At 31.3% G+C, this 15540-nt stretch overlaps 1 protein-coding gene across 6 annotated transcripts in view; it reads left to right on the forward strand.

The window, feature by feature from the left end:
• EPHA6 (EPH receptor A6) overlaps positions 1-15540 on the forward strand; it is a 986592-nt gene that overhangs the window by 609607 nt on the left and 361445 nt on the right. The gene's annotated exons all lie outside the window — the stretch shown is intronic.

Here is a 15540-nt window from a genome sequence, read left to right on the forward strand (position 1 = left end):
ATATATGATGTGGGCCAATTGAAAATGAAAATGTAAACACATATGGGATATATATTCCAGAAGGAATGTATGTATATTTTCCTTTTAAATTATTTTCATAAATTATGAATGTTATAATTATTCATACACACACACACACACACACACACATTTTGTTGTGAATATAGCTTCCACTCCCAAAAGCAGTAGAAATAGAGACACAAAAACACAACTTTTAAAAATATTTTACAGCTAAAGTATGCAGAAAACACTATATAGAACCTTAGGATAAGCTTTGATATCCTACAGAACCCATGGAATCCAGCAGAATTTCACCAATTAGAATTTTAATGATCAAGAGTTATTAAACTATATCTAGTCAAAGTGAGATTGTAGTTCATGCGATGGAGGACTCTCAGGATGGTGAGATTGGGTTTAGAATTAGTGAAAAGGCAGCTGATATGGAGACATTTTCAAATGGCAATCAAATAAGTCAGAGTATTTTTGTTTTGTTTCCCAATCCAAATAATTTTTAAAATTAAACTGGGAAATAATGTGAAATATTGAAAATCCAAGAAACTAATCCAAGATAGATTTTAATATTATCCAGTAGAATCACAGCCTAATGTATTCTTATAATTTTTAAATCAATACTGTATGTTCAAACTCTCATTTTGAAATAACCTTTCCTTTTTTTCTGGCATTACTATTATCATTATAATGATCATCTTCTTACATTAATTCTACTTTCATAAAATGGTAGTCATATGCGTGGAGTACGTAAATCGATTGGACAGTGCTTATGTGGTATCATGGAGGATTTATAAAACAAAATTTCAGAGGACGCGGCAGCTGTCCGCTAAGCCCTTAAACAAGTTTTAAACACTTTGAATATAAAAGATAGTCAAGTGAAAGCTACCTAATGTGATTGTGTGGCACTGTACTAGCTCCCATGGGAGCTTCCATTCTTTAAATTTACCGCCATTGCTGTGGTACAGTTCATAAGTGCTAGACTTGAGTCAGAAGTCTGTTCTTTACAGGTTATATAACTTTGGGTAAGTCTGATCCTATTTCTTCACCTTTAAAATGAGAATTGCCTTACAAACAAAGTTACAGTGTATATGAAATGATTTAATGTATGTGAAAGCCCACAGAAAGTTGAAAGTGCAGTACGATATATTTGTGTGTATTCTCAAATATAAGGAGAAATGGAAGGGTTTCAGATAAGGGTAATCAATTGCTGGACGTCATGATGAAGAGGGAGTAAACGTTCTAGGAATTCAAACATAAAAACCAATTCCATCTGAGGTTATCAAAGAAGTTTTAAGCCAGTCTGGTGTTCTATCTTAAGGGGAAAAAAAGGTCGTTGCTGTTATTTTATTTCATATTATGAATGAAAGTCTTTAAATGAGGACTGTCTTCTCAAACGTCTAAGGTTATTTATGAGTTGTTTCACAGCCTCAAAATAAGACTGAAATTTTCTTGTCTGCTTATGCACCTTAGGGGCCCAACAGAAAAAGATTTTTTTCCTTCATGAGATACCCAGTAAGCAAAGCTATAAAATTTATAAGTCTAATTTTCATAAAGCTCTGTGCTGATCATTCAGCTAGCTGCCACTGCAATTTTGCATCATCATGTAAATTGAAGAATAAGCCACATGTATTTCTTTATAGTTGTAGCTTATAAATGTATTCATGTTTAGGCTTAACATTTTGAAAAGTATTAGCATTTTGAATTATATCTTAGAATAAATATTCGGAATATCACACGAGTTAAGATTAGGTTTAGTTAGGCTCTTTGGAAAATTATTTTCCCTTTAAGCTACTTTAAAAATTATGAATAATACCATTATTAAGGTAATCTAAAAATCAGTAGCTATTGCACAATTTCAAGATATACTCCTGTTTTGCTCTTGTTACATCTAGTTTTACTAGGCTAGTGTGGTAAATTGCTAATGCATTCACATATATGTGCATGTATGTGTGTGTATACATATATGCGTGTGTGTGTGTGTGTGTGTGTGTGTGTGTGTATGGCATCAAATATATGATTTGGGAGTATTTGCTGTTTACAGAACAAATGGAATCATGTCATCCATATTGTTTTGTAAGTTGTTTTTGACACTTATGTTTATTTTTATATGCCTGTGTATGCACATGATTTTTTAATGTAATGATTTCTTTTGTTTCTAAACTTTTTATAAAATGCAGGAATAAAATTTGCATGTAAAGCTTTATCTATTCATACTAAAATATTTTAAAGATTTATATCTCTGTAAGGCTTATCACTTGGCTGCTTCCTTTCCATAATATTAGTTAAAATGATTTTAGTCATCTACTTATTAATGACTTTTCTGATTCTTTTAATATAACTTTTGCCTTTAAAAAAAAAACTTTAGGCTGGGCGCGGTGGCTCAAGCCTGTAATCCCAGCACTTTGGGAGGCCGAGGTGGGTGGATCAGGAGGTCAAGAGATCAAGGCCATCCTGGTCAACATAGTGAATACCCGTCTCTACTAAAAATATAAAAAATCAGCTGGGCATGGTGGTGCGTGCCTGTAATCCCAGCTACTCAGGAGGCTGAGGCAGGAGAATTGCCTGAACCCAGGAGGCGGAGGTTGCGGTGAGCCGAGATCGCGCCATTACACTCAGCCTGGGTAACAAGAGCGAAACTCCGTCTCAAAAAAACAAAAAAAAACAAAAAAAAACAAAAAAAAAAAACCACTTTAAAATTAGTTCTTCTTTTTTCCATACCTGGAAAACGATACAAACTTTTTGTTGAAGTAATCAGAAATCAGCTGAGATCCAGAAGTTATAAACCATATTCAAATATAACTAGGAAGTTTCTACATTTAAAATCTATTTACAAATTGTCATATGTAATTCATATAATTGTACATATCAAATGATAATACTTCTGCCTGGAAGAATTACTAGAAAACAATGTCCTTGATTTTAATAGAAATATATTGAATATAAATAAACAGATTTTATAAATGAGGAATTCATTTAATGTTCAGACACAGTAGGACAAATGATTGGTTTTTCTTTATGGCCAACTTTCTGAGATTTCAAAGAATAGCCTATGTTAAATTCCTAGAAAGTATTGGTACAACATGTATTCTTTTTACCGAAACATGACAAGTAATAATAAGGTCAGAAGAATCTCAGTGTGGTCCAATTTGAGGATAATTTTTTTTCTCATATTTCAGAGAAACTGCATTTTATAGAATCTGTCATATAAGCAGTTTTTCAAATGTCTCTGGAACTAAATAATAGTCAGTAGATGTGTATGGTATAAATTACTGAAAACAGCAGCGAAAGACAAGCTTAACTGTGAGCATATTAAATCACAGTCATAAGACTTATCAAAGAGACATTAAAAACACACAGATTATCCGGACAACTTTAAAGATAACTTGTCTAGTCTTACTATCTGTAATTAAGTGCTAACAATGCTGTTGCATTTTGACGCATCATTAACACAGTGATTTTTCACTCTGGCTGCACTCTGGCCGATACAGATAGGAAGTGTTTTCTGGGCAAATGTTTTCACGATTCTTCCACTAATGCCTTGTCAAGCTACCAGCATCTCGCTGGCATGGCAGGAGGAAGCAGGAAGAGAGAACAAGTAATTTTATGCTCATTGACCAGCCTCCCCCATTTTTCCTCCCCACTCCCCTCTGCAGACTCTGGTAATCATTGTCCTACTCTCTACTTCTAAGAGATCAACTTAAATATATATATATATATATATATATATATATATATATATATATATATATATATAATTGCATTTTAGGTTTTGGGGTACATGTGCAGAACATGCAGGATTGTTGCATAGGTACACACATGGCAGTGTGATTTGCTGCCTCCCTCCCCATCCCCTATATCTGGCATTTCTCCCCATCTTATCCATCCCCATCTCCCCACCCACCGCTGTCCCTCCCCTAGTCCCCCACCCACAGACTCCTGTGTGTAATGCTCCCCTCCGTATGTCCATGTATTCTCATTGTTCAACACCCACCTATGAGTGAGAACATGCAGTGTTTGATTTTCTGTTCTTGTGTCAGTTTGCTGAGAATGATGGTTTCCAGGTTCATCCATGTCCCTACAAAGGACACAAACTCATCATTTTTTATGGCTTCATAGTATTCCATGGTGTAAATGTGCCACATTTTCCCTGTCCAGTCTATCATTGATGGGCATTTGGGTTGGTTCCAAGTCTTTGCTATTGTAAACAGTGCTGCAATGAACGATGTTTTTTTTAGATTACACATATGAATAAGATCTTGTGGCATTTATCCTCCTGTGCTTGGTTTATATCACTTAATTTATTATCTAGGTTCATGCATATTGTCACGAATGACAGGATTTTGTGATTTTTGTGGGTGAATAGTGTTTCACTGTGTATGTGGACCATATTTTTGTATCTATTCATTTCTTGATAGACAGATAGGTTGATTCAATCTCTTGGCAATTGTATGTATTATTGCAGTGAACATGGGGGTACCTAAATTTGTAATATATTAATTTCATTTCCTTTGGCTATTTACCCAGTACTGGAATTGTTGGAAATATCTCCATTTGCAGCCAATCGATTTTCAAAAAAGATACCAAGAACAAAGACTAGAGAAAGGACAGTCTCTTCAATGTATGACATTGCTGGAGAAATGAAATATCCACTTGCAGAAGAATGAAACTAGATCCCTACCTCTCACGGCTTAATAGTCAAAACAATTAAAGACATGAATATAAGATGTGAAACTGTGAAACTCCTAGAAGACAACATAGAGAAAACACTTCAAGACATTGGTCGAGGAAAGGAATTTTTGGATAAGACTGCAAAATCCCAGGCAACAAAAACAAAACTAAACAATTGGGATGAGGTCAAACGAAAAGGCTTTGCACAGCAAAGGATCAACAGGATGTAGAAAAAAACTGCAGAAAGGGAGAAAAAGTTTCTAAACTATGTATATGGAAGGGGTTAATATCCGGAATAGAAAAAGAACTTGACAGTGAAATAATAATAACAATGACCCAAATAATCCAGCAGGGAAATGGGCAAAAGATCTGAACAGACATTTCTGAAGAGGAGATATACAAATAGCCAAACTGTATATGAAAAAAAAAAATTAAACCTCATTAATCATCAGGTAAATGCAAATCTAAACCACGAGATCTTACCTCACCCAAGTTAGAATGGCTATTATGAAAGATAAAAAGTAACAAATGATTGCAAGAATATAGAAAAGGGAGAATTCTTTTTTTTTTTTTTTTGAGACGGAGTTTCGCTCTTGCTACCCAGGCTGGAGTGCAATGGCGCGATCTCGGCTCACCGCAACCTCCGCCTCCTGGGTTCAGGCAATTCTCCTGCCTCAGCCTCCTGAGTAGCTGGGATTACAGGAACGCGCCACCATGCCCAGGCTAATTTTTTTGTATTTTTAGTAGAGACAGGGTTTCGCCATGTTGACCAGGATGGTCTCGATCTCTTGACCTCGTGATCCACCCGCCTCGGCCTCCCAAAGTGCTGGGATTACAGGCTTGAGTCACCGCGCCCGGCCTGAAAAGGGAGAATTCTTATACACTGTTAGTGGGGATGTAAATTAGTACAGCCATTATGGGAAACTGTACATAGATTTCTCAAAAAATTATAAATAAAGCTACCATATATATTCTCATATAAGGTTATTTATGCTTACTTTGGGCACACCAGATTATCCAGGCTAATTCTCCACCTCAAAATTCTTAATAAAAAGTGCAAATTCTCTTTGCCGTAAAAGAACATTAACAGACTCTGGGAATTAAGATGTGATATTTCAGGGCTAGTATTCATTTTATTACAGCTGTCATATTGGTTTAACATACTGCAATGTTATTTTCAAATTTAGAAAGAAAAAAACTAGTAAAAAATAAAGTACCAACTTGCTACATATAAGTCTCACATGTAGATTTCTAATTCAAAACTCGGTTTAAAACAAATGTAGAAAATAGATAATATATATTACCATTAAACTCTGATTACAAGAAAAAACCTATAAAAATAAAAGCACACAAGACTGAAATTCTTAGGAACTACTATGATATCTAAAGCACAAAACATTTAAGAAACATTTTCAAAACAAAATATAGGTCAGAAGTGTTCGGAAGTGTCTTCTCAGGTTTCAAAAAATGCCAATTAACATGACAAACACGTATCACATCTACGGAATTTCACAGGTGAAATTGTCGCGTTTGATTACACTCTTTCCTGAGCATACACAGAAGGAAAAAATCATGTAGTCTTAAAATTTTGTTCTGATTTGTACTTTCTGCTCTGTATTATGTATTTATTACAATATTATTCTTTATTGACCTATCATTGTGTTTTTGACTATATTTCCCTGAAAACACACCTGCACACACATACATCCCTGTCCTGAAAGAGGCACAAGGAAGAAAATAAAAGAAAAAGGTAAAGAAATAAGTCAGTAAAAAGCATTTTAGAAAGTCAGTGAAGAGAAGTAAGAGTTAAGAAGGAAGGCAGGGGCGTAGAAAAAAAGGGGAGAGAAAAAAAACAGGATACAGATGGGGGAAGATCGAAGAGTTAATTCTATTTATGGTAAAAGTTAGTACATGGGACCTAGGTGGAAGTTACGGGAAGACAGTGATTCTATATGAAGTCTTTTTAAATAACCAGAGGTTTACATAAAGGAATGGAAAGCCTTGTGAAGTAAGGTAATCACTAAGTGCTGAAGCAAAAAATGGATAATAAGTTATCAACGATGTGTCAAGGGATTTTCTGCATTGCTGGAAAAACATCTTAAATGACTTATAAGGTCTATCTTCATACTAAGATTCTATTATGTAGCATTCACTATTAAGATTTTCATTGTCACAAGCATGTGTATAGGAGTGTGCTCTGACTCTCTTTTCTATCTCACTTTCTCACGTAAGCACGCACACACACACACACACACACACACACCATGAGCATGTGCACATACACACACCCCAATAGGTAAACCGTAATATATACAGTATGTTTATAAATGACTGGTAATTAGCATTATTTAATACAATTTTAGAAATGTAACTTTATTACCCATAAGTATGAAATTTTCAAAATAATGCATATTTGTATTTACCCATAGTGTGAATTTGAATAATAGTATTAGGAAAAATAAAAAATAGCATTTTCAAAGGCAACAAGGATGTTTGTGACATTATTTTATTTCTTGCTTTTAGTTTACAGCATAAATTTAATTTTGAAATTATTACACTAAGTTGGAATTCATTTTAGGAGAAGATGTAGCAAAAATGTAATTTTTCAATTTTTTTCTTGGCATTGTGAATCAATATTAAAATGTACCTTCACATCTCTTCATTAAACAATTGCTCAACTCCTGTGAGATTTAGCATTCTTATCTTTAAAATGAAATTCTGTTAATTTATAAGATTAAAATAAGATAAATACACATGGTATAAAATAAATAATAAAAATACTGTCTTAATAGAGAGCAAAATAGAGTAATTTATAATTTCTTCAGGTATCTCCACATAAGCATAAGAAAATAATACTCATCTAATTGTGAATGAGGCCTCTTTTGTTAACTAATTCCTCTATAGGTTTTTTTTTCTTCAAATTTCTATTACATAGTGTTTGGGAAACTATTTGAGATTCAGGAAATGTAGTCACCAGAAAGGTTTATATTTAAAACCATTTTCAACAATCTATTCAACAATCTTTTTCTTGAAGGTCAAAGCTAAGATTTTGAAGACTTAAGTAAGGATGTATATCAGAAATGAAATTCCGCCGAAACTATGCTGAATACGTAATTCTTACTCAGGGAATGTTGCTTGAGTCTTCAAGTTATTCCGTCAGCCTCTGATCTGACAAACTCTAGAGTTTATTTTCCTGCTTTTTTTTCCCCCTGACTTTTTAGCATCAGAGATAAAAATCAATAGTTGCTCTTCTGTGTTCTAAAATCATTTTTTCTCATATGGGAAATAAATGTATATGCTATATTCTCTGCTTTTTATTCTTTATTTCAAGAGCGTTACCACCATGTGTCAGACTCAAATGTTATATAATCCTGGATTATTAATAAAAAAAAATCATTAAATATATTCAAAACAAACACTTGAGCTTTTCATATACCAAAGCCTCATTTTAAAATAAAATTCTATATACTGTTGAAACAGAAAGTGAAAACAGAAAGTGCGCTATTTGGGGATTTACATTGCCTTGTAAATTGATTCTCTCGTCCTCTCCTTTAATTCATTAAGCACTTAAAGTGTGTGCTTAATATATGTTGATTCAGTTCTTACGTATTATGGCTCAGAATATCCAGTTATATGAAGCAGTTTTTTCAGTAAAAATTTAACAAAATAAAATATTTGTGCATGAACTGTGAAAACTCTAATGGGAAAATATTGGAAATTTCAACATTAGAGGAATGACTTCATTAAGAATACAGAATGGAGTATGTAGCAATTAAAATAATCATTACAGATACTATTTCAAAATATGCAATTGGGTTTAGAATGCATTGTAAAAAATAAATAGAATTAGGTAAAATTATGTATATTTTATAACTGTAAAATATGTCTATTAACATATGAAAGAAACGTGCAAAAGTAAACAGATTTCCAGGTTTCGTATATTTGGACCCTGAAATCCATTTTAAAATGAAAAACCTATGTACTTAAGGAACAGATTTCCTTTATTACTGTTTTATAAAAGTATAGGATGGAACTCAGAAAATTTAGGTGATGTAGGTGTACTATTAATTGACCACTGCAGAACTGGAAATAGAAAAATAGTACCTATATTTTTCTCAGTCGTCATTGTTTTATACTGCTACTATAATTGAATTTCTTTTAAGTTTTGCAAGGATTATAGTGCTGACCTTAAGTGCTAAATCATTATGTAATAAAATGTAAAACACTGGTAATATTGCTTTAGACATTGTACATTAAACTGAAAATTAACCATAAGATTGTATACATGAAAAGGACATTTTCAAAAATTGTAATGAATTGACACGTTTAAATCAACCTCTAATTTGTATGATTTGCCTTTAAAGTTATAATTTATCCATAAAGCACCATTTAATACATGATTACACTATAATTCAAGAACATTAATACAGCTTCCAACAGGGACAAATTTATTAGTGGTGGTTTATTAAGAGTGAATATGTCTTAATTTAAATGGTAAATTATCTGAACACTTTCTCTGTTCTTTTTTAAATGAATTGATGGAGATTTAATTAGCGAAGTTGAAAGAGATAAAACTTTATATAATCATATTTTCATTTAAATATTCATCATTTATTATGCCAAAAATAGAACATATGGTTCCAACACTAAGAATGTATCCCAAAAATTTATATTTGCTTTTGAATCACTAGATTGCGTTTATTACCTGAGTAGTCTCTCTGTTTAATGTAATAGAATGAATTTACTAAATATACGCTCTTTTCCACTCATTTTATTCCTTGTCAGCATAAAAGGATAATATTTTTGCCTAAAGCTCATAGGTTTTTCAAAAAATTTTGGTTGATATATAAAAATGATATATATTTATAGGGTACGGTGTGATATTTTGGTGCATGAATACACTGTGTAATGATGAAATCAAGGTAATTAACTTATACACCCCCTCAAATATTTATTTTTTTGTTGGAAACATTCAAAATCCTGTCTTCTAGCTATTTGAAAACACACAATAGCTTATGAGCTATAGCCACATACAGTGCCGTAGAACACGAGAAGTTATTATTCCTCTTTTCTAGACATCATTTTTTATCCTTTAGCTCTCTTCTTTATGTACTTCCCTTTCCTTCCCAGCCTCTAGTAGCTATTATTCCATGCTCTACAATAAGATCAAATATTTCAGCTTCTACAGATGAGTGAGAACATGCAGTACTTCTCTTTCTGGGACTTACATATTTCATTTAATATACTGGCCTCCAGGTTCATCCATGTTGCCATAAATGACAGAATTTCATTCTTTTCAACAGTAGAATAGTATTCCATTGTGCATATATTACACATTTTCATTATTTCTTCATCTGTTGAAGGATTCTTTAATTGCTTCCTTACTTTGGCTATGGTGAACACTGCTGCAATAAACATGATGTGGGGGGCTTAGTTTTGGGGAAATGTCTTTAACATACTGATTGTATTTGCTGTTGATATATATCCAGCAGTAGGATATCTGGATCATATAAGAGTTCTATTTTTAGTTTTTGAAAAGCTTCCATACTGTTTTTCATAATCACTGCGCTAATTTACATTCCCAACAGTAGTGTATGAATTTCATTTTCTCTGTATACATAACCAGCACTGGTTATTTATGTATATATATATATAAAATATATATGTGTATATATATAAAATATATATGTGTATATATAAAATATATATGTATATATATAAAATATATATGTATATATAATATATATGTATATATATAAAATATATATGTATATATATAAAATATATATGTATATATATAAAATATATATGTATATATAATATATATGTATATATAAAAAATATATATGTATATATAAAATATATATGTATATATATATAAAATATATATGTATATATATAAAATATATATGTATATATAACATATATGTATATATATAATATATGTGTATATATATAATATATATGTGTATATATAATATATATATATAATATATATACATATATTATATATAATATGTATATATATAAATATATAATATATTTATGTATATTTATATATATATATAAAACAGCCCTCCAACTGGAGTGAGATGATATGTCATTGCAATTTTGACTTACATTTTCCTGATGATTAGTGATGGTGAGCATTTTTTATGCATCTGTTAGTCGTTTGTTTGTCTTCTCTTCAGAAATGTCTATTTAGATCATTTGCCCCTTGCTAAATAGGATTATTTTGTTGTTGTTATTGAGTGGTTTGAGTTCTTTGTATAGTCTTGATATTAATCCCTTGCTAAATGAATTAGAGTTTGCAAATATCTTCTCTTGTTCTGCAGGCGACTGTTGACCCTGTTGATTGTTTTCTTTGCTATGCAGAAGCTTTTAGTTTGAGATAATCTTATTTGTCTGTTTTTGCTTTTGTTTTTGTTACCTATGCTTTTGAGACCTATCTATACAATGATTGCCTGGACTAGTCCTGAGGCATTTCCCTAGTGATTTCTTCAAGTAGTTTTACATTTTGGAGTCTTACATTTAAGTCTTTATTCCATTTAAGTTTATTTTTATATATGGTGAGAGATAGATTTCTAGTTTCATTTTCTGCACGTGGAAGTCCACTTTTCTCAGCATCATTTATTGAAAAGATGCAAAAAAAGATACATTGAGGAAAAGAACATATGTTTTTGGTATTTTTGCCAAAAATCAGCTGGCTGCAAATACATAGGTTTATTTCTGGTTCTCTATTCTGTCACATTTTTTTTTAATGTATTTCTATGACAAAACCATGCTGCTTTGGTTACTGTATCTTTTCAATATATTTTGAAGTCAGTCAGTGTGATGCCTTCAGCTTTTTTTTTTTCCTGTTTTTTTCCTCAAAACTTCTTCAGCTATTTGGGATCTTTTATACTTCCATATACATTTTAGAATTTGGTTTTTTTCTATTTCTGTGAAGACTGTAATTGGCATTTTGATAAGGAAAGTATGGAATCTGTAGATTGCTTTGGGTGATATGGTGATTTTAACAATATTAATTATTCGAATCCATGAGCATAGCATGTTTTTCCATTTATTTGTTTCCTCTTAAAGGTTTTAATCAGGGTTTTATAGTTTTTATTATAGAGATTTTTTACCTCCTTGGTTAAATTTAGTACTAGATATTGTATTTACTTATTGTTGCAGTTATTGTAAATGAGATTGCTTTCTTGATTTTTTCAGCACCTTTATGACTATTGTATAGAAATGCTACTGATTTTTGTATGTTGATTTTATTTCCTGCAACTTTTCTGAATTTATTAATGCTATGAGTTTTTTGGTAGAGTCTTTATGTTATTCTGTATATAAGATCATGTCATCTTTAATTAAGGAGAATTTACTTCCTCCTTTCCAATTTGAATACTTTCTCTTTCTTTCTCTTAATTGTTCTGGCTACGAATTCCAGTTCTATAATAAATAAGAGTGTTAAAAGTAAACAACTTTATATTATTTCAGTTATTAGAGGAAAAACTTTCAACTTTTCCCCATTCGATATGATGTTGGCTGTGTGTTTGTCATATATGCCCTTTATTGTGCTGAGGTACATTCCTTCTATAGCTAATTTTTAGAAATTCTGTCTAATAAAGAGATGTTAATTTTTATCAATGCTTTTTTTTTTTGCATCTGTTGAGATAATTACATTTTTGTCTTTCATTCTGTTGATGTGATGTATCACAGTTTTGTATTTGTCTAATTTTGAACCATCTTTGCATCCAGGGGATAAATCCCACTTCCTCATGGTATACGATGCTTTTGCTGTGCTGGTGGATTTGGTTTACTAGCATTTTATTGATAATTTTTGTGTCAATGTTCATCAGAGATTTTGGCCCGTACTTTTCTTCTTGTGTCCTAGTCTGGTTTGGGTATCAGGGTAACACTGGCCTCATAGAATAAGTTTGGACGAATTCCTTCCCTTTCCACTTTATTATTTTGGAATAGTTAAAAATTGATGGTAGTTCTTCTCTCACAGGGTGGTACAGTTCACCAGTGAAGCCATTGTTCCTGGTCTTTTCTATGTTGGGAGATTTTTTAATTACTGGTTCTATCATGTTACTCATTATTAGTCTGTTCAGATTTTCTGTTTCTTCACTGTTCAACCTTGGTAGTTTGTATGTGTCCAAGAATGTCTTTATTTCTTCTAGGTTTTCCAATTTGTTGGCATATGGTGGCCTGTAACAGTCTGTAATGATCCTTCGTATTCCTGTGGTATGAGTTATAATGCCTTCTTTTTGGTTTCTGATTTTATTTATTTGGGTGTTCTCTTTTTTTAGTCTAGTTAAAGGTTTGTCAATTTTGTTTCTCTTTTCAAAATATTAATTTCATTTATGTTTTATATTATTTTGTCTCCATATTGTTTATTTCTGTTCTGATCTTTATTATTTTTTTTCTTCTACTAGCTTTGGGCTTGATTTGTTCTTGCTTTTCCAGTTCCTTTAGATGCATCACTAGATTTTTTTATTTGAAATCCTTCTACCTTTTAAATATAGGCACTTACTGCTATAAACCTCTCTCTTAGTATTCTGTTTTCTGTATCTCTTAGGTTTGGGAATATTTTGTTTCTGTTTTAATTTGCTTCAAGAAAATGTGTAATTTCTTTCCTAGTTTGTTTATTTGGTAACTCAGAAGCATGTTGTTTAAATTTCCACGTTTGTGTAATTTTTTACATTCATCATATTGATTTCTAATTTTATTCTATTGTGATCAGAAAAGATACTTGATAGTATTTCAGTTTTTATAAACTTGTTGAGACTTGTTTTGTGGCCTAATATGTGGTTTATCCTGGAGAATGTTCCATGTCTATGAGAAGAATGTGTATTCTGAAGCCGTTGAATGAAATATTTTGTAACTATTAGTGAGATCCATTTGGTCTACAGTGCTATTTAAATCCAATATTACTTTGTTGATTTACTGTCTAGACAAGCAATCTAATGCTGAGAGTAGGATGTTGAAGTTCCCAATCACTATTGTATTGGGATCTATCTTTCCCTTTAGATTTAATATTTGCTTTATATACCTGGTTGTCACAGTGTTGAGTGTGGATATATTTCTAATTGTTACATCTTCTTGCTGAGTTGATTCATTTATCATTATATAAATGTCTCTTCAAAGTTTCCAACTTAAAATCTATTTTACCTGATGCAGGTATAGCTATTCTGCTCATTTTTGGCTTGCATTTGCATGGAATGTCTTTTTCCATTCCTTCACTTTCAGTCTATTTGTGTCTTTACAGTAAAATGAGTTTCTTGTAAACAGTACCTAGCTGGTTCTTTTTTTTTTTTTTTTTAAGTAGTCTTGTTGTGTCTCTACAGTTAGGGCTTAATTTAGATAGTGAATTATCTGAGTGCTTTTTTTAATATACCACATTACTCATTTCTGTTTCAGCTCAGACAACAAACTTTTATTTCCTAATGACTTCTGTAATTATCTCTCATTTTAAGAATATATTCTAGTCACACAACAATGTTCCTATTGAACAGCTGGAAAGAATTTTAAACACAGTTTATAAAGACCTTATTTTCTTAGAAAAACCAAACTTGTCATTCTCATAAATTTAAGAAAATACTTTGTCCTTAGAACACAAAAGCAGCCTTCAGAAATAAAATGCCAAACTTTTAATACTTAAGTCTTTCTTAGAAATTGAAAATATGACAAGAGAATCAATTTTTCCAATCTAATTCTCACCTGTGATTGGTACATTTAGGTAGATTTCTGAAAATGAATTGGAAAGAAATATTGAGTTCATAATGTAACTTCTAACTTGAGTTTTTATTTACCTTAATTATCCAACATTTCAATATTTTTTCTCCCACAGGAGGAAAAAAATCTAGTTCTCAATAACAACATAATTACTCATTTGCTTTATATATATATGCATATATATGTATATACATATATACATTGTATACATATATACATATATATGTATATATGTATACAATGTATATATGTATATACATATATATGTAACAGCTTCAAAATTAAAATACCAACACTAACATCAAGAATATCGTTACTAAAAACAGTTTAATAATTTTTGGCAAGTTTTTCTTGTTTAATTCTTAAAGCACATCTCATTGAGATGTTTGCTAAATTACTGTGTTTTAAAGCTATATTAAACAGTTCCCTCTTGGAGTCTCTATCTCCAAGTCAATACACCATTCTTCATTTTATTTTTCTGTTAATTTTTCAAAATTGTTCTTAATTATTTTTAATCATTTATAATATTTTTACTTTACAAACTAAATTTGCAAGGCAAAGTACATTCACAGATGTCTAGTTTCTAACACTGTAGTGTTTATCCTATTGCCTTTCACCCACTAAGGGCAACCATTATAATTATTTCTTATTCTCAGGTTTATCCTTATATCATTTTTATACATTTTCCTTCACTTTATTTTCTTCAGTTAAAAATATATTCTGAAATGACTCTATTCTAGGGTTTATAGAGTCATAATTCCTTTTTACAACTTCATAATTCTCTAGTGGAGGTAGCAGTTTTTCAACCACTCCCTTATTGATGAACATTTAGATTGTTACAATCTTTAGAAATAAATCTCCATGAATAGTATTGTAAATATGTCACTTTGCGTTGTGCAGTGTGTCTCTGAGAGAGATTCCAAAAAGCCAAAGTGTAAATAAATACATAATTTTTGGCTTAAAATTTCCTTCATAAGAGTTGTATCATTTTGCATTACCACGAACAATGTGGTAGAGTGTCTTATCCTATAGTCTAGCTAGCAGAGTGCCTTACCAAATTTTTGAATTTTTTTTGGCCAATCTGTTATGTGAGAAATGGCATATCAGTATGTTTTCATTTGGATTTCACTTTTT

Source organism: Saimiri boliviensis, chromosome 18, assembly GCF_048565385.1.
Source record: "Saimiri boliviensis isolate mSaiBol1 chromosome 18, mSaiBol1.pri, whole genome shotgun sequence".
Classification (NCBI taxonomy): Eukaryota; Metazoa; Chordata; class Mammalia; order Primates; family Cebidae; genus Saimiri; species Saimiri boliviensis.